Source organism: Rutidosis leptorrhynchoides, chromosome 11 (genome assembly GCF_046630445.1).
Source record: "Rutidosis leptorrhynchoides isolate AG116_Rl617_1_P2 chromosome 11, CSIRO_AGI_Rlap_v1, whole genome shotgun sequence".
In the NCBI taxonomy this organism is placed as follows: Eukaryota; Viridiplantae; Streptophyta; class Magnoliopsida; order Asterales; family Asteraceae; genus Rutidosis; species Rutidosis leptorrhynchoides.
In genome coordinates, this window is record NC_092343.1 from 2,050,114 (window position 1) to 2,070,425 (window position 20,312).

Consider the following 20,312-nt stretch of genomic DNA (forward strand, 5'->3'; position numbering starts at 1 on the left):
TGATTGCAAGTAAGTAGATTATATATGTATGTGTATAATTATTGCATTCACTAAATGTTAGCTTACCCTCTCGTTGTTTACCTTTTTAGGATCCGGCTTGGATAAGGGTAAAGGTATTCGCTTGGATTAGTGGCTCTCGGGGGTTTTAGCTTTTTGGAAGTTCGACCAAGATTTGGGTAGTTTAACCCCAAACACCATGCTCTAGTGACGTTTGGCAATTAAACTTTTTGTGGTCGAAACTCGTATTTCGTACTTAATGGTATTTTGGGCATATGTGGGCCCCGCGATGTAAAACTCGTTTTATCTTTGATTCGTGCTAGTTTTACTTATACTAATATGATGTGAAAAGCATTTCGTCTAAAAATGATGGGAAGTGTTAGATCTTTTTACGAAAATGGAACAATTTGGACAGCGGGCTGCCAGACCCTGTGCGAGCCGCGCACAGGAAGGGTTGCGCGCCGCGCACCCTGCCTGGTCAGGCCTGCTTCGAATTTTTTTTTTATTTTGCAGTTTTGGTTGGTTAACGGGTTGGGTCGTTACAAGTGGTATCAGAGCATGGTCTAAGGGATTTAGGTGACTTGAGATAGGCGCCTAGACTTAGACTTTTGTGTTGTTGAATTATATGCGGGACTTGTAGGACTACGGGTCGGTGCGGGTTTTGATTGGTTCTTTGGTGCATAGGCGGACTAACTATGCTTATGTTATGACATACTAATCATGCGTTATTATTTTGAACATCGAGCAATATGGTTGTGATACGTTTGAGCATGGCACGACATGTGAGAGTAATAGTGAGTCGCTGAAATGTCCCGTTCTTATTGATTAAAAACGTTCCATATTAATTGATTTCGTTGCGAGATTTTGACCTCTATATGAGACGTTTTTCAAAGACTGCATTCATTTTAAAACAAACCATAACCTTTATTTCATCAATAAAGGTTTAAAAAGTTTTACGTAGATTATCAAATAATGATAATCTGAAATATCCTGTTTACACGCGACCATTACATAATGGTTTACAATACAAATATGTTACAACGAAATAAGTTTCTTGAATGCAGTTTTTACACAATATCATACAAGCATGGACTCCAAATCTCGTCCTTATTTAAGTATGCGACAGCGGAAGCTCTTAATAATCACCTGAGAATAAACATGCTTAAAACGTCAACAAAAATGTTGGTGAGTTATAGGTTTAACCTATATATTATCAAATCATAATAATAGACCACAAGATTTCATATTTCAATACACATCCCATACATAGAGATAAAAATCATTCATATGGTGAACACCTGGTAACCGACATTAACAAGATGCATATATAAGAATATCCCCATCATTCCGGGACACCCTTCGGATATGATATAAATTTCGAAGTACTAAAGCATCCGGTACTTTGGATGGGGTTTGTTGGGCCCAATAGATCTATCTTTAGGATTCGCGTCAATTAGGGTGTCTGTTTCCTAATTCTTAGATTACCAGACTTAATAAAAAGGGGCATATTCGATTTCGATAATTCAACCATAGAATGTAGTTTCACGTACTTGTGTCTATTTTGTAAATCATTTATAAAACCTGCATGTATTCTCATCCCAAAAATTTTAGATTTTAAAAGTGGGACTATAACTCACTTTCACAGATTTTTACTTCGTCGGGAAGTAAGACTTGACCACTGGTTGATTCACAAACCTATAACAATATATACATATATATCAAAGTATGTTCAAAATATATTTACAACACTTTTAATATATTTTGATGTTTTAAGTTTATTAAGTCAGCTGTCCTCGTTAGTAACCTACAACTAGTTGTCCACAGTTAGATGTACAGAAATAAATCGATAAATATTATCTTGAATCAATCCACGACCCAGTGTATACGTATCTCAGTATTGATCACAACTCAAACTATATATATTTTGGAATCAACATCAACCCTGTATAGCTAACTCCAACATTCACATATAGAGTGTCTATGGTTGTTCCGAAATAAATATAGATGTGTCGACATGATAGGTTGAAACATTGTATACGTGTATATGGTATCTCAAGATTACATAATATACAATACAAGTTGATTAAGTTATGGTTGGAATAGATTTGTTACTAATTTTCACGTAGCTAAAATGAGAAAAATTATCCAATCTTGTTTTACCCATAACTTCTTCATTTTAAATCCGTTTTGAGTGAATCAAATTGCTATGGTTTCATATTGAACTCTATTTTATGAATCTAAACAGAAAAAGTATAGGTTTATAGTCGAAAAAATAAGTTACAAGTCATTTTTGTAAAGGTAGTCATTTCAGTCGAAAGAACGACGTCTAGATGACCATTTTAGAAAACATACTTCCACTTTGAGTTTAACCAAAATTTTTGGATATAGTTTCATGTTCATAATAAAAATCATTTTCCCAAAATAACAACTTTTAAATCAAAGTTTATCATAGTTTTTAATTAACTAACCCAAAACAGCCCGCGGTGTTACTACGACGGCGTAAATCCGATTTTACGGTGTTTTTCGTGTTTCCAGGTTTTAAATCATTAAGTTAGCATATCATATAGATATAGAACATGTGTTTAGTTGATTTTAAAAGTCAAGTTAGAAGGATTAACTTTTATTTGCGAACAAGTTTAGAATTAACTAAACTATTTTCTAGTGATTACAAGTTTAAACCTTCGAATAAGATAGCTTTATATGTATGAATCGAATGATGTTATGAACATAATTACTACCTCAAGTTCCTTGGATAAACCTACTGTAAATGAGAAAAATAGATCTAGCTTCAAAGGATCCTTGGATGGCTTGAAAGTTCTTGAAGCAGAATCATGACACGAAAACATTTTCAAGTAAGATTTCCACTCGAAATAAGATTGTTATAGTTATAGAAATTGAATTAAAGTTTGAATATGATTATTACCTTGTATTAGAAAGATAACCTACTGTAAGTAACAAAGGTTTCTTGATCTTGGAGGATTACTTGGAATGAATTTAGAAAACTTGGAAGTAAACTTGCAGTCTTGGAAGTATTCTTGATTTTATGAAACTAGAACTTTTGGAATTTATGAAGAACACTTAGAACTTGAAGATAGAACTTGAGAGAGATTAATTAGATGAATAACATTGAAGAATGAAAGTGTTTGTAGGTGTTTTTGGTCGTTGGTGTATGGATTAGATATAAAGGATATGTAATTTTGTTTTCATGTAAATAAGTCATGAATGATTACTCATATTTTTGTAATTTTATGAGATATTTCATGCTAGTTGCCAAATGATGGTTCCCACATGTGTTAGGTGACTCACATGGGCTGCTAATAGCTGATCATTGGAGTGTATATACCAATAGTACATACATCTAAAAGCTGTGTATTGTACGAGTACGAATACGGGTGCATACGAGTAGAATTGTTGATGAAACTGAACGAGGATGTAATTGTAAGCATTTTTGTTAAGTAGAAGTATTTTGATAAGTGTCTTGAAGTCTTTCAAAAGTGTATGAATACATATTAAAACACTACATGTATATACATTTTAACTGAGTCGTTAAGTCATCGTTAGTCGTTACATGTAAATGTTGTTTTGAAACCTTTAGGTTAACGATCTTGTTGAATGTTGTTAACCCATTGTTTATTATAACAAATGAGATGTTAAATTGTTATATTATCATGATATTATGATATATAATATATCTTAGTATGATATATATACAGTTAAATGTCGTTACAACGATAATCGTTGCATATATGTCTCGTTTCGAAATCATTAAGTTAGTAGTCTTATTTTTACATATGTATTTCATTGTTAATACACTTAATAATATATTTACTTATCATTTAACATAATTAACCAAGTGTATCAATATCTTAATATGATTCATATGTACCTAGTAAGACGTTGTTATAACGATAATCGTTATATATATCGTTTTCGAGTTTCTTAAATTAATAGTCTCATTTTTATGTATATAACTCATTGTTAAAATACCTAATGAGATACATACTTATAATAAAATCATGTTAACTATATATATAACCATATATATGTCATCGTATAGTTTTTACAAGTTTTAACGTTCGTGAATCACCGGTCAACTTGGGTGGTCAATTGTCTATATGAAACCTATTTCAATTAATCAAGTCTTAACAAGTTTGATTGCTTAACATGTTGGAAACACTTAATCATGTAAATAACATTTTCATTTAATATATATATATATAAACATGGAAAAGTTCGGGTCACTACAGTACCTACCCGTTAAATAAATTTCGTCCCAAAATTTTAAGAAGTTGGAGGTGTTGACGTATCTTCTGGAAATAAATGCGGGTATTTCTTCTTCATCTGATCTTCACGCTCCCAGGTGAACTCGGGTCCTCTACGAGCATTCCATCGAACCTTAACAATCGGTATCTTATTTTGTTTAAGTCTCTTAACCTCACGATCCATTATTTCGACGGGTTCTTCAATGAATTGAAGTTTTTCATTGATTTGGATTTCGTCCAACGGAATAGTGAGATCTTCTTTAGCAAAATATTTCTTCAAATTTGAGACGTGGAAAGTGTTATGTATAGTCCCGAGTTGTTGAGGTAGCTCCAGTTGGTAAGCTACTGGTCTGACACGATCTATAATCTTGAATGGTCCAATGTACATTGGATTTAGTTTCCCCCGTTTACCAAATCGAACAACGCCTTTCCAAGGTGAAACCTTAAGCATGACCATTTCTCCAATTTCAAACTCTATATCTTTTCTTTTACTGTCCGCGTAGCTCTTTTGTCGACTCTGGGCGATTTTCAATCTTTGTTGAATTTGGATGATTTTCTCGGTAGTTTCTTGTATTATCTCCGGACCCGTAATCTATCTTTCCCCCACTTCACTCCAACAAATCAGAGACCTGCACTTTCTACCATAAAGTGCTTCAAACGGCGCCATCTCAATGCTTGAATGGTAGCTGTTGTTATAGGAAAATTCTGCTAACGGTAGATGTCGATCCCAACTGTTTCCGAAATCAATAACACAAGCTCGTAGCATGTCTTCAAGCATTTGTATCGTCCTTTCGCTCTGCCCATCAGTTTGTGGATGATAGGTGATGTTTTTGCGAGGTGTATATAAAATAGTTATTAATTTTAACAGGAAATACTATTAAATACGATACAATTTTACACAAGATATTTATTTATTTATAGAATGGATATACTTAAACCTTGCTACAACACTTATAGGCAGTGTACCTAATCGTACAGTAGTGTAGTTTTTAGTAAGTCCGGTTCGTTCCACAGGGAAATCTTTAAACAAAGCTCAACGCTATATTAGTTTACTTTTATTAAAAATACAAATATATATATAAGTAATATTATTATTATAAGGGGGGGGTTTTACCATTTAATGACCGGTTTGTCGATTTTAAAACTTTAGTCGCAGTTAAAACCTAATGTAAAATATTAAATAAATAAAAGACTTAAATTAAAACTTAAAGTAAATAACGATAATGAAATTGCGAATAATAAAAGTGCGATAAACTTGCGATAATTAAAAAGTACGATAATTAAAAGTGCGATAACAATAAATAAAAGTGCGATAATTAGAAGTGCAATTAAATATAAAATAAAGGAAATTAAATATGAAATAAAAGAATTATGCTTATTTAAACTTCCGTAATCATGATGTTTGACGTGTTGATTTTAGTTTTATGCCCATGGGTTAATTGTCCTTTGTCCTGGATTATTTAATCTGTCCGTCTGGTTTTTGTCCATAACAGTCCATCAGTCATAAATATAAAGTGCGAGTGTCCTCATCAAATTATTCTTATACCCGAAGTTAAATATTCCAACTAATTGGGGATTCGAATTGTAACAAGGTTTTAATACTTTGTTTAATGAATACACCAGGTTATCGACTGCGTGTAAACCAAGGTTTTACTACTTTGTTAACAATTACACCAATTACCCTTGAATGTAATTTCACCCCTGTTTTAATTATTCTAGTGGCTATTAATCCATTCCCGTGTCCGGTTAAATGAACGATTATTCGTACATATAAATACCCCGCCCATCGTGTCCGATCGAGTGTATATGGTAATTTATAGGGACGCCCAATTGTAAATCTTTATATTAACATTAACAAACTATCATTTAGTTAAACAAATATAAAGCCCATTAATAGCCCATAGTCTAATTTCCACAAGTGTCGTTCTTTTGTCCAAACCCCAATTATGGTACAAAGTCCAATTACCCAATTTTAGTAATTAGCCCAACATCATGATTACTTTGTTTTAAATAAGCATAATAATAACTTAGCTACGAGACATTAATGTAAAAAGGTTGAACATAACTTACAATGATTAAAAATAGCGTAGCGTTACACGGACAGAATTTCGACTTACACCCTTACAATATTCGCTAACATACCCTTATTATTAGAATTATAATTAAAATTAAAATATAAATTATAAATATAAATATAAATTTTACGTATGAATGAGGAAGAAAAAGATGATGGTTTTTGATCAGAATTCGGTTGGCTTTATAGGCAGTTTTCAAATTTGGGGCTCCGCGACTCGCGGCAAAATGCTCTTCAAACTCCGCGAGTCGCGGAGGTTACTTTTACAGCTCAGTCCTTGGAGTTTTTCTCTGCCGACGGTTTTTTATTTATAAATATAATATATATATAATTAATATAATTAATTATATATTATATTATATTTATATACATAGTTAACTTGTAATTTTTAGTCCGTTGCGTCGAGCGTTAAGAGTTGACTCTGGTCCCGGTTCCGGATTTTCGAACGTCCTTGCGTACAATTTTATATTTTGTACTTTGCGTTTTGAATCTTGTACTCTTGTAATTTCGAGACGTTTCTTATCAATAATTGGAACCTTTTTGATTGTCTTTTGTACTTTTGAGCTTTTTGGTCGTTTGCGTCTTCAATTCGTCGAATCTGTCTTTTGTCTTCACCTTTTATTATTTAAACGAATATCTCTTGTAAATAGAACAACTGCAACTAAAAGCTTGTCTTTCTTGAGGAATAATGCTATGAAATATATGTTCGTTTTTAGCATTATCAAATATTCCCACACTTGAGCGTTGCTTGTCCTCAAGCAATATCGTCTTGAAATACTAGAATCACTTCTTTATTCTTCACACTTTGTACATCAGTGATTTCTATACGGCGGTATAAACAATGGTAGTAACGATATGGTTTACAGTCCCATATGACTATAAAAATTTAGATCCATTAAGGAAATTGGATCTTTATGAAAACATTTGATCTTTTGAAAATTAAATTTAGTTTTTACCCTAGATAAGTTTTCCGGGATAACCCTTTACCGGTGTTTGCAAAATATTTTTGTGGGTTTGGTGGGTTTCAGATTTGAAAATTTTAGCTCAAAACTTGCGGTTTTGTGTCACCCACTTGCTAACCTTGTATTTGGAAAGCAACACGTCCAGTTTACTTGTCCCGTATATTACCTTTCGGTAAACTACCGTCCGGTTGAAAGGAAAGCGTTGAACAAACAACTGTTAAGGCAATGTCCCGTGACATGCTTTTGATTATGGTCTATAACGTGTCGGACGCAATTACTATCCTTGGTAGGAGCAATAGTAAAGCTCACCCTTATAATTTTTTCGGTCTGGCACAAGGTCCTGTCTTTGACCACTATGCAACCACCGTTCTTACGGTTGACACCCGATTTAGTTCAGGTGACCTAATGAATTCCAGGTGAATTCCTAGGATTTTACGTTCAATGGTAATGAACACATTGAAAATAGGGTTTTCAGAAAACAAATCGGTTTATAATTTTGATCAAAATATTTTTTCGTTCAAGCTCGAGTTTAGATATCATTGAATTCCATGAGTTTGTAATTCTCAATCTTTAAGGTCAATCTCTAGGATTGAGTAATATCAGTCTTAAAAGCTGATTTTTAATCTTTAAGGAGATTATCCTTTCTGGGGATCTGATTCATTAGTCTTATCCAGCTAATTTGCATGGTGCCCCCCCCCCATTGTACAAGATAAATCCTTCTCATGGTTAGGATAAATCTGACCACTTGGCGACCCTGTTTAATGCTGAGGTCCATGGATTTCCTGCTGATTTTAGTGATGACTTTTCTAGATTTTTCGTCAACCTACAACTGGTCTGGACGACAACTTCATGACCTAAATCAAGAAGCGCGTTTCTTTTTCGAAAGACTTTACTTCCTTTTAATGATGGAATTGATTCATCGTGTAGATCCATCTCTTCTTTTCTTTCATCGGGTAAAACAGTTTAGTTTAGTCCAAAGCAAAAGTATTTTCAGTTATTTGTTACAGATATATGTGACATATGTTTAAGATAACTTGGTAAATTTTCCCACACTTGGCTTTTATTTTCCTTTTTATCGTCCTCTATTCCATTTTAAATGAATTTTAACATTTTAGTTTGTTTCTCAATTTATGTCCTTTCCGAGGTAACAATAATTTCGGTGTTAAAACCTAGTTTTATCGTTCATAAATATGTATAAACATGATTTTGAATTCATTTAATTGAAAATTTTGAAAAATTTTACTAGAATTGGGTAGTCAGTATATAAGACCAGGGCTGTTCTTTATTATCAGAGAGCACTAGATTCTAATACAACTACTGCTTTACTAGTATTTTTAATTTTAACCAAGTGTATAAAATAAAAATTTTAAAATCCGAAAGAATTTAACCCCTTCCCACACTTAAGATCTTGCAATACCCTCATTTGCAAGAAATCAGTAACAATTTAAATTATTGAGGGTGATTTGTGTGAAAATGATTAAATTTTACCAAAGTTTCCAAATATATTGGCGTTTGTTTGCTGAATGATAAATGGTGCACATCATTTGTTCATTCCGTCTTGTTGTTATTTCACATATATTTTGCATCTTGTCGTCAAAATTAGTTGCTTTTGCTGAACTTAATGCCAGTCTTTGAAAATGTGTTGTTTTACCCTGTTGTGTACATAAGATAAACTGCAAACATATATACATATTTTTGAAGTTTGGTTTATTACCCCACATTTAAAAATTATTAAAATCTAAGAATAAAAGTTAGATAATTAAAAAAATGATTACAATATTAACAAAAGTATTAAACATATCAATAATTATAAATTACAAAATAAAAAAATAAAAATAAGTAAACTAAGGATGATATTGGTACCAATAGGGGTTCCAGGCATAACCATAAGTGCTATAGAATGCTTCGGCAGGGTCATACGTAGGATATGGTGGCTGCATCTCTATAGACCAAGGAGGGAAGATGGGTTTCGGTGTAGGAATATAGTTTCTACCTATATGTTGGCAATGAGCTATGATCTGGTTCTGATGAACTTGCCAATCTTCAAATGCTCTCTGTCTAGCATTTTCGTATTCCTGAGAAGCTATAAACCTATGCATTTCTTGCATCTCATTCCCCCCCTCCTACATTACCTTGCTGCTGGTTTCTCTCCACCTGTGGATGTCTACCATGGTATCGTACTGCGGCGTTATTTCACCTCTTCAAAACTTTCGCACCATGGTATACATTTAAACCTATAGTATCGCGGGGTTCCGGCTCTTCTAGTAATAATCCCCCCCCGACTTATATCCACACCGAGATATTCACCAATCAAAGTAATAAAAATACCACCTCCTATTATGCTATGTGGACGCATCCCCCGAACCATAGCTGATAAATAATAACCCACACAATATGGTATACTTACAGCGCTCTGTGGGTCTCGAATACACATATGGTAAAACAAATCTTGTTCATTTACCTTTTCTTTGTTTTTACCCCTTTGTGTAATCGAATTAGCTAAAAACCTATGTATCACTCTTAATTCGGCTCTATCTATATCCAAATAAGAGTAATTTCCCCCTTTGAAACGGTGATGGCTTGTCATTTGACTCCACACACCGTGTGTATCAAAATTCTCATCTATCTTTCTACCGTTTAGTATCAATCCTCTACAATCGGCAGACGCTAACTCCTCAGGCGTATATATACGTAAAGCCTGAGCCATGTCCAGTAAAGACATGTGGCGCATCGAACCGCCTAACAAAAATCTAATAAAAGAACGATCGGTTAAACTAGCTACCCGATCATTCAACTCTATACTACATAACAATTCTTCACACCATACTTTATATACAGGTCTACGTATGGTGAATAAACATATACAGTCATTAAAAGAAGAATTACCATACCTCTGTACAAGTAATTCCCTAATTGGCCCGGCCAATTCTACAGCTTCTAAGGGTCCCCATTCTATGACCCTCGGTACCTCAACAACCTTAGAATGAAGAGTATGCAAACCCCTTTGATATTTTGGATAATCTATCCAAAGTCTGTCAAATCTCAGGTTCGGGTGCAACTCTTCCAAATGCATATCGGAAAAGGTCATGACTGGATGAGGTACATCCTGCTTGTAGTAGTTATCCACCTCCTGTTGTTCCAAATTCTCAGCAGGAGCATTGCGGGCTTGGGATGAAGATTCACCCCTTTCATTCTGCAAAACACATCAAACACAAATTTTGTGCATCCAAATATGCATTAGTGTCAGCAAAATCATCAATCAAAATAATTACAATGACATTATCAATTTATATCAAACTTAAGCTCATTTTCACATTTTTATCAAATCTACACTTTTTCAAATAAGCATATACGAAAATGTTCGCCAAGTTCATAAACATTCAACTCAAATAACATGTCAAAATAATCATTATTAGCAATTAAACAAGTCTCAAATGGCATTATCTTTCAAAAACCAAGTTCATGAATTTTAGACTTGAAAAAGTCCACTTTAATTCTCAAAATCATGTTTAGGCTCAAAGTTTGGATCATTTAACTACCTAGACATGTTACACTACTCAATTTAGCAACAATTCATGACAAAAATCGGCCATAACCTGTTTATATCAAAAAGCCCCAAATTGCTCAAGAACACAAACCCTAGATTACTCAAAATTTGAAGTTTAAGGCTTCTAATCATGTTAAACAGCATCAATCTAGGTTATACAAGCATAATACATAAACAATTTAAGCCTAATTACACTAAAAAGCATCAAAATCAAATTGGGGAAAAATTTGCTCAAGAACACCAAATTTCGAATTAAATGGTGTTTAGGTGTAGAAATTTACCGTTTTTCTTGAGTAATTCTTAGATAGCATCCTTCTCAACATGATTTTAGCAAAAAATTTGGTGATTAACGGTTAAAAATTGGGATTTTTGGGGGTGTTTTTCGGGTTTTTCGGGTGCAGAATTCGCTGTGTTTTTGTTGTTTTGGGTTGGGGACTGATCTGTTCTGCAGTTATATTTTTTTTTCGGTTTTTAGTCTCTCCGCGACTCGCGGTGAAACACCCTTTAAACTCCGCGAGTCGCGGAGTTTTTTTTTTTTTTTTTTTTTTTTTTTATAATCATTAACTTTTGAAAACAATTAAGAAATTAATTTTAAAATTTTGTTTCCCTTGTTATTTAGGACGAGGTCGTTTCGGATCGATGTCCTAGTCCGTCTCTCGACAAAATTTTAAAATTTGTCTTTTTGTAGCGATTGTTTTAAAAGCTAAGATTTTTGGGTTTTTTAATGTTTTTGGCATACTTTAAATTAATAAGATTAAAAATAATGATAATAAAAGTTCTCGTCCCTCCCTTGGGTAAAGCAATTTCGGTTCAAAGACCTAGTCTTCAACTTACGACGAATTTTAAAAATCATATTTTTAACTTAATGAGATAAAGTAAATTTTTGTTTTTAAATTCACACAACTTAAATATAAAATTCAAAATTAATATTAAAAATTCACACCAAACTCAAAATTTAAAATGCATAAAATTAAAATTTTATATTTTAAAAATTAAAAATTCACACCAAACTTAAAATTAATTTTTCAAATATTTACAATTTTAAATATATTGTTTTTACAAAGTTTACAATATTAATTTAAGATTTAAATATTAATTTTAAAAATATGGTAAAAAATAAATTTAAAAATCTTTTTGTCTTTTTATCCCACTTTAATCAATCAAATATTATCAAAAATATGCGCCCCTCTTTTCGGTAAAGTAATTTCGGTTCCAAGACCTAATTTAACTCATGACGAATTTTTGAAATATTTTGGGTTGATTGATTAAAGATATTTATACCTTAAGAATAAACGTTAAATTTCGCAGTGATGTAATAAATTTTTGAATGATATCAATAATTTCGGTCGCCAAACCTAATTTTATTTAATACCAATTTAATATTTTTTAGCGAACAAATTAGCGTTTATTATCAAAAGGTTAAAAATAAAAATAAAAATAAAAACTGTACAGACATACCTGTGAAATAGATTTCTTAGTTATATGATCTATCCCATTCATAAGATAGTCGGTTTAATTGGTTTTCCATAGCTACATAGGCGTAACCTCGAGCATTCAGTGTCTTTTCTTCTAAACATATGAACGGTCCGTCTCTGCATAAAGTAACAAATTCGGTATTTGAATAGGTTTGATTATTGGAACATTTACCTCCATGTGACCATTTTCCGCATTTGTGACATCTTTCTAGGTGTCGTGCTCTTCTTTTCGCTGCGGATTTTGATTTTCCTTTACCAAATTGTAACTTATTATCTTCGCATCTGGATTCTTTTCTAACTCCGTCCATTCTTTCTCTGATTACTGATACTATTTCACTCGGTAGTATGTCATTATTTCTTTTAGTGATCAAAGCGTGTAGCATTAGACCATGGTTTAGTTCACAGGCAGTCTTCATTTTGTAAAAACCTAAAAAAAATAAAAATTCAGAATGGGGGGAGAAGACTAGTTCTTTAGGGTCTGCTAGGGAAAGACCATACGTGTTCCATTTTCGAGAACTACACGAAAACAGACAATCTAACTCTAACAGAAATACATATTATCCTTTAAAGACTTGATTCTCCCCACACTTAGTTAGCTGTGGTGTCGAAATTGTGATTAACTTCGTTGTCGACTTCCATCGGACCATGTATGTAATGTTTAACTCTGTGACCATTAACTTTAAATTCAATCCCATTTGAATTTATTAATTCTATCGTTCCGTATGGAAAAACTCTTTTGACTATGAATGGTCCAGACCATCTTGATTTCAATTTTCCAGGAAATAGCTTGAATCGTGAATTGAAAAGAAGAACTCTGTCTCCTTCTTTAAATTCTTTTGAACTTCTGATTCTTTTATCATGCCATTTCTTCGTTCTTTCTTTATAGATTAACGAATTTTCGTATGCTTCATGTCTTAATTCTTCTAATTCATTTAGTTGACTTAATCGTAGACGTCCGGCTTCATGTAAATCAAGATTACATGTCTTCAAAGCCCAAAATGCTTTGTGTTCAATTTCTACTGGAAGATGACATGCTTTTCCATAAACAAGTCTAAAAGGTGTGGTTCCAATTGGAGTTTTGTAGGCTGTTCTAAAAGCCCAGAGTGCATCCTCCAATTTAATGGACCATTCCTTTGGATTTGATCCTACGGTTTTCTCTAGAATACGTTTTAAAGCTCGGTTTGTATTTTCAACTTGTCCACTTGTTTGTGGATGATATGCGGTGGAGATTTTATGAGTTACTCCATATCTTTTAAGAACTTTCTCAAGTTGATTATTACAAAAATGAGTACCCCGATCACTTATTAAAGCTTTCGGTGTTCCAAACCTTGCAAAAAGACGTTTTAAAAAGTTGACTACAACTCGTGCATCGTTAGTTGGGAGAGCTTGTGCTTCCGCCCATTTAGATACATAATCAATGGCTACGAGTATATATAGATTATTATGAGATTTTGGAAATGGACCCATAAAGTCAATACCCCAAATGTCAAATACTTCACATACTTGAATGACATTTTGTGGCATTTCATCACGTTGACTTATTTTTCCGGCCCTTTGACATGCATCACAGGATTTGCAAAGAAGGTGTGCGTCTTTGTAAATTGTAGGCCAATAGAATCCAGCTTCATAAACTTTTCTTGCTGTTAGTTGAGGCCCATAATGCCCTCCTGTTGGTCCTGTGTGACAATGGTTTAAAATTTTACTAGCTTCATCTCCAAATACACATCGGCGTATTATTCCATCGGGACAACTTTTAAACAGATGTGGATCTTCCCAGAAATAGTGTTTTATATCACTGAAGAATTTCTTTCGTCTTTGGTACGATAATCCTTTTTCAAGGAATCCACAAACTAAGTAGTTTGCATAGTCTGCAAACCATGGGATTTCTTTATAATCTATCTTCAATAGATATTCATCAGGAAAGTTGTCTTGTATGGCCGATTCATTCAGAACTTCTAATTCGGGATTTTCAAGACGAGAAAGATGATCAGCGGCGAGATTTTCTGCTCCTCTTTTATCTCGGATTTCAATATCAAACTCTTGTAAGAGTAAGATCCAACGGATTAGTCTTGTTTAGCATCTTGTTTTGAAAATAGGTATCTAAGAGCAGAATGGTCGGTATAGACCACCGTTTTTGCTAGAACGAGATATGATCGAAATTTGTCAAAAGCAAAGACAATAGCAAGGAGTTCTTTTTCAGTAGTTGTATAGTTCGTTTGTGCTCCTTGTAATGTCTTACTAGCATAATATATAGGTTGAAATCGTTTTTCAATCCTTTGTCCTAAAACGGCTCCCATTGCAAAATCACTTGCATCGCACATTAGTTCAAATGGTAGATTCCAATTTGGTGTTATCATGATCGGTGCATTAGTGAGTTTCTCTTTAAGAATATTAAAAGATTTGATACACTCATCTGAAAAGATGAATGGAGCATCCTTTTCTAGGAGTTTATTCATAGGAGTGGCAATTTTAGAAAAATCTTTTATGAAACGTCGGTAAAAACCGGCATGCCCTAGAAAACTCCTAACTCCTCTAACATTTGTGGGATGTGGAAGTTTAGCAATTACATCTACTTTAGCTCTATCCACTTCAATTCTTTCTTTTGAAATTTTATGTCCAAGAACGATGCCTTCTTTAACCATGAAATGGCATTTCTCCCAATTAAGTACTAGATTTGATTTTTCGCATCTAATTAGCATTCGTTCCAGATTAACTAGACATGATTTAAATGTATCACCGAAGACTGAAAAGTCATCCATGAATACTTCCATGCATTCTTCTATCATGTCGTGAAAAATCTCCATCATACACCTTTGAAAGGTTGCAGGGGCGTTACAAAGTCCAAATGGCATGCGTTTGTAAGCAAAAGTACCATAAGGGCACGTGAATGTGGTTTTCTCTTGATCTTCGGGTGCTATTGGAATTTGAAAATATCCGGAAAATCCATCTAGAAAACAATAGTAACTATTTCCGGCTAATCTTTCCAACATTTGATCTATGAAAGGTAAGGGAAAGTGATCTTTTCTGGTGGCGTCATTTAATTTTCTATAATCAATACATACACGCCATCCTGTTACAGTCCTAGTAGGAATAAGCTCATTTTTCTCATTTGTAATGACAGTCATGCCACCCTTCTTAGGCACGCATTGAACTGGGCTTACCCATGGACTATCAGAGATTGGATAAATTAAACCTGCATCTAACAGTTTAATAATCTCTTTCTTAACTACATCTTGCATATTAGGATTTAGTCTTCGTTGGCGTTGCACATACGTTTTATGACCTTCTTCCATAAGGATTTTATGTGTGCAATACGAAGGACTTATTCCTTTAATATCATGAATCTTCCATGCAATGGCTGGTTTATGAGCTTTCAACACAGAAATGAGTTGTGATTTCTCATTTTCAGTAAGAGAAGACGATATTATTACAGGTAATTCAGATTCACCATGTAAATAAGCGTATTCCAAATGGTTTGGAAGTGGCTTTAACTCTAATTTCGGAGGTTCTTCTATCGATGATTTATATCGATATCTGTCTTCTTCTTTTAGCATTTGAATTTCTTCTGTTGTTGGTTCATATCCATTAGCTATAAGTGTAGCTAACATTTCAGCTTCATCAATTGGTTCATTACCTTCTCCTAAAGAACATTCTCCTGTTCCTTGTAATTCTGGAAATTCTTCTAATAATTCTGCATGTGCATCTATAGTTTGAATATAATAACATGTATCATCTGCAGATTGTGGTTGTTGCATTGCTCTATCAACTGAAAAGGTAACACTCTCATCCTCTATACTTAGGGTCAGTTTCTTACCGAACACGTCTATCATTGCTTTAGCCGTGTTTAAGAATGGTCTTCCTAATATGAGAGGAACTTGAGAATCTTCTTCCATGTTCAAAACAACAAAATCTACTGGAAATACTAAAGTACCAACTTTAACTAGCATGTTCTCCATTATCCCTCTAGGATATTTTATTGATCTATCGGCTAGTTGTATGCTTATTCTGGTTGGTTTCAATTCTCCAAGGTCTAGTTTAGCGTATAGTGAATACGGCATTAGATTTATACTAGCACCTAAGTCTGCCAATGCTTCTATTGAACTAAGACTACCCAGAAAACATGGAATTGTGAAACTTCCTGGATCAGATAGTTTTTCTGGTATCTTATTCAACAGCACTGCTGAACAATTAGCATTCATAGTAACAGCCGAGAGTTCTTCCATTTTCTTTCTATTTGAGATTAGATCTTTCAAGAATTTAGCATATCTTGGCATTCCTGAAATCACATCAATGAAAGGAAGATTTACATTTATCTGTTTAAACATATCCAAGAATTTGGATTGCTCGGCTTCAAGTTTCTCTTTCTTCATTTTACTCGGATAAGGAAGTGGTGGTTGGTATGGTTTAACATAAGGTTTATCCTTAACTGTGTTATCTTCATTAACCTTTTCAACTACCGGTTCTTTTTCCTTATCTTGATCATGTTGTGGTTCTTGTGGAGTAGGAATGGTTTCATCAGAAGTTACAGGTATTTCAGGTGGTTTAAGTGTTGTACCACTTCTTGTGGTAATAGCTTTAGCTGTTTCATTCCGGGGGTTAGCATTTGTATCACTAGGTAAACTTCCCGGTTTTCTTTCACCTATCAACCTTGCTAGGTTACTTACTTCTTGTTCCAGATTTTGAATAGAAGCTTGTTGATTTCTAAATGCTTAAGCATTTTGTTCATTGGTTTGTTTTTGAGATGTGAAAAACTGCGTTTGAGTTTCAACTAGCTTCGTCATCATATCTTCTAAATTCGGCTTTTTATCATCGGTTTGTTGTGGTGGTTTGTTTTGAAAATTAGGTCTTTGCTGATTATAAGTATTATTGGATACTTGTTGATTGCTAGGACCTTGTTGGTTGTTGTATGGAATATTTCGGTTATAATTCTGGTTTTGATTGTAAATTGGTCTTGGCGGTTGATAATTATTCTGATAATTATTTCCAGGTCTTTGGTTTATGTATGAAATATTCTCTCTTTGTTCCATTGTTAATTCAATACTGAGACAATCTTTTGTCAAATGTGGTCCTCCACACTGCTCACAACTAATTCGTATTGAGTGAATATCCTTAGTCATCTTTTCCATTCGTCTCTCCACAGCATCTATCTTTGCGGAAATGGAATCTAAGTCATGGCTAGAATCGGCTCTAGCTGCTTTAGATGATCTAATGATGTCTTTTTCTTGGTGCCACTCATGTGAGTGGGAAGCAGTATTATCAATAATTTTGTAAGCATCAGTTTCGGTTTTCTTCATAATAGAACCACCAGCTGCTATATCTATGTCTTTTCTTGTAGTGATGTCGCATCCTTGGTAGAATATTTGTACTATTTGACAGGTGTCTAAACCATGTTGCGGACATCCTCTTAATAACTTTCCATATCTTGTCCACGCCTCATATAGAGTTTCATTTGGTTTCTGTGTGAACGTAACAATTTCTGCTTGAAGTCTTACGGCTTTAGATGCAGGAAAGAATTGTTTAAGAAATTTGTCAACTAAAACGTCCCATGTATCGATCGCCCCTTCAGGTAACGATTCCAACCAATCTTTGGCTTCTCCCTTTAAAGTCCAGGGAAATAACATGAGATATATCTGTTCATCCTCCACTTCTCGGATTTTAAATAGTGTGCAGATCCTATTAAAGGTACGTAGATGTTCATTTGGATCTTCCTTCGGCGCACCACTAAATTGGCATTGATTAGTCACCATGTGTAGAATTTGTCCTTTGATTTCATAATCTGGCGCATTAATGTCTGGATGAGTAATTGCGTGACCTTGGCCAGTGCGTTTAGCTCTCATTCGGTCTTCCATACTTAAAGGTTCCAGATTCTCCATAATTGAATTTGTTGAATCGGTATCACTAGATGATTCTGATTTAATGGTTCGTTCCTCAACAATCTCTGTTTGAATGATTGGTGGTTCCGGAGGAAAGTTTAATGGTTCAGGATCTATGAACCGTTCCTGAATATTCTCTGGATTCTCAATTGTGAGGTTGGGTTCAAAAAATGGATTATCGGAAATTTGAACTGAAGTACTTGGTCGACTGGATGACGATTCTAAAGAAAAATCAACGGCGGTTATATTTGCTAAATGTCTTGATCTAGTTACAGGTGGTGAACGTACAAAAGGTGATGAACGTCTTGCTCGGTGCATTCACTGAATATCCTATTAGTTTTTAAAAGGAAAGAAAAATTATAATAAGTTATCCAATTAATAGACTTTTCTGATTTTGCCCACGTTTCGAATAGCCAAAAGATGCAGCAGAGGGGCAGGATTCGTTTGGTCTCAATATAATTGAGGACTGTTTGGCTCCAATAACCCGGTCCACGTACAAATCCAACTATTACTACGAACCAGAAAATTTTGATGTCTATTAATTTAACCACTTAAAATAAATTTTCGTAATTTTAAGAAATTTAGATAAGAAGTAGAAAAAATTCTAAGTCCTAAAAACTAGAATAGCGAGAAATAAGAGAGAAAAAGAGTTCGTCGCAAAAGGTCGAAAAAGAAAAAAAAAATGGTTGAAAAATAAAAGGTGACGGAAAAATAAAAGAAACTTATCAAAACTTAAAAATAGTTTACTAACCTAACCTTATTACTACAACTAACTTAAAATTATAATCGCAAATTGAAATTACTAATTGGAATGATAATTGATACATAGTAAAAGGTCTAAAAATATTAAAGCTTACAGGAGAAACTAAATCCCAAATGGAAATAACTTAAAAAGAAACTAAAACTTAAAAAGGCGTCGCAAAATTCTAAAGCACCTAAATCTTAGTCTAAAGAAAAAGCACTTAAGGAATTCTACGGCAAAGCCTAAAAATCTAGGAGTAAAAATAACTATAGCAAAAACTAGGTTTAAAATTAAATATGAGCTAAAAATACAAAAGTTATGCTTCAACGATTAAAAAGGGACAAAATATAAAAATATACAAAAAGTTGTAAAAAGTACAATTTTTATAAAAATATTATTTTTATATTATTTTTTTTAATAAAACTACTAATTTTACAATTTAATAAAACTAATTAATACTAAATACATAAATTAAATAAAAAGTAAAAATAAAAATAAAACTAATAATAATAATAATACATAATTAGGGTTTAATAATAATTAATTAATTAATACCCGTAATTAATGCTAAATTAGGGCTTTTTGTCGCCTGTCAGAAAGGCTCCGCGAGTCGCGGCATTTATTGCATCAAACCCCGCGAGTCGCGGGGTTTCAGAATTCAGCTGACAGGTTTGAATTTTTACGCGTTTTTCTTTATTTATTTTTTTTTTATTTTCTATTTTCTGTTTTTAAATAAATAAAAGATTTTAAAATAAAACTTATATTTTTATAAACTAAAATAAAAATAAAGAAACTTATAAAACTTAAATACTTAACAAAATCTTAAAAATACTTATATTTTTGTTTTTCTTTTTATATTTTTGAATATTTAAAACGTATTTTTACAAAAACGAATTTTAATAAAAGTAACTAAAAATCTCTTTTTTTTTTATATTAGCGTTGCGCTTCCGGCTTTTAAGATAGTCCCCGGCAGCGGCGCCAAAAATACTTGATGTTTTTGCGAGGTGTATATAAAATAGTTATTAATTTTAACAGGAATACTATTAAATACGATACAATTTTACACAAGATATTTATTTATTTATAGAATAGATATACTTAAACCTTGCTACAACACTTATAGGCAGTGTACCTAATCGTACAGTAGTGTAGTTTTTAGTAAGTCCGGTTCGTTCCACAGGGAAATCTTTAAACAAAGCTCAACGCTATATTAGTTTACTTTTATTAAAAATACAAATATATATATAAGTAATATATAAGTAATATTATTATTATAAGGGGGGGTTTTTACCGTTTAATGACCGGTTTGTCGATTTTAAAACTTTAGTCGCAGTTAAAACCTAATGTAAAATATTAAATAAATAAAAGACTTAAATTAAA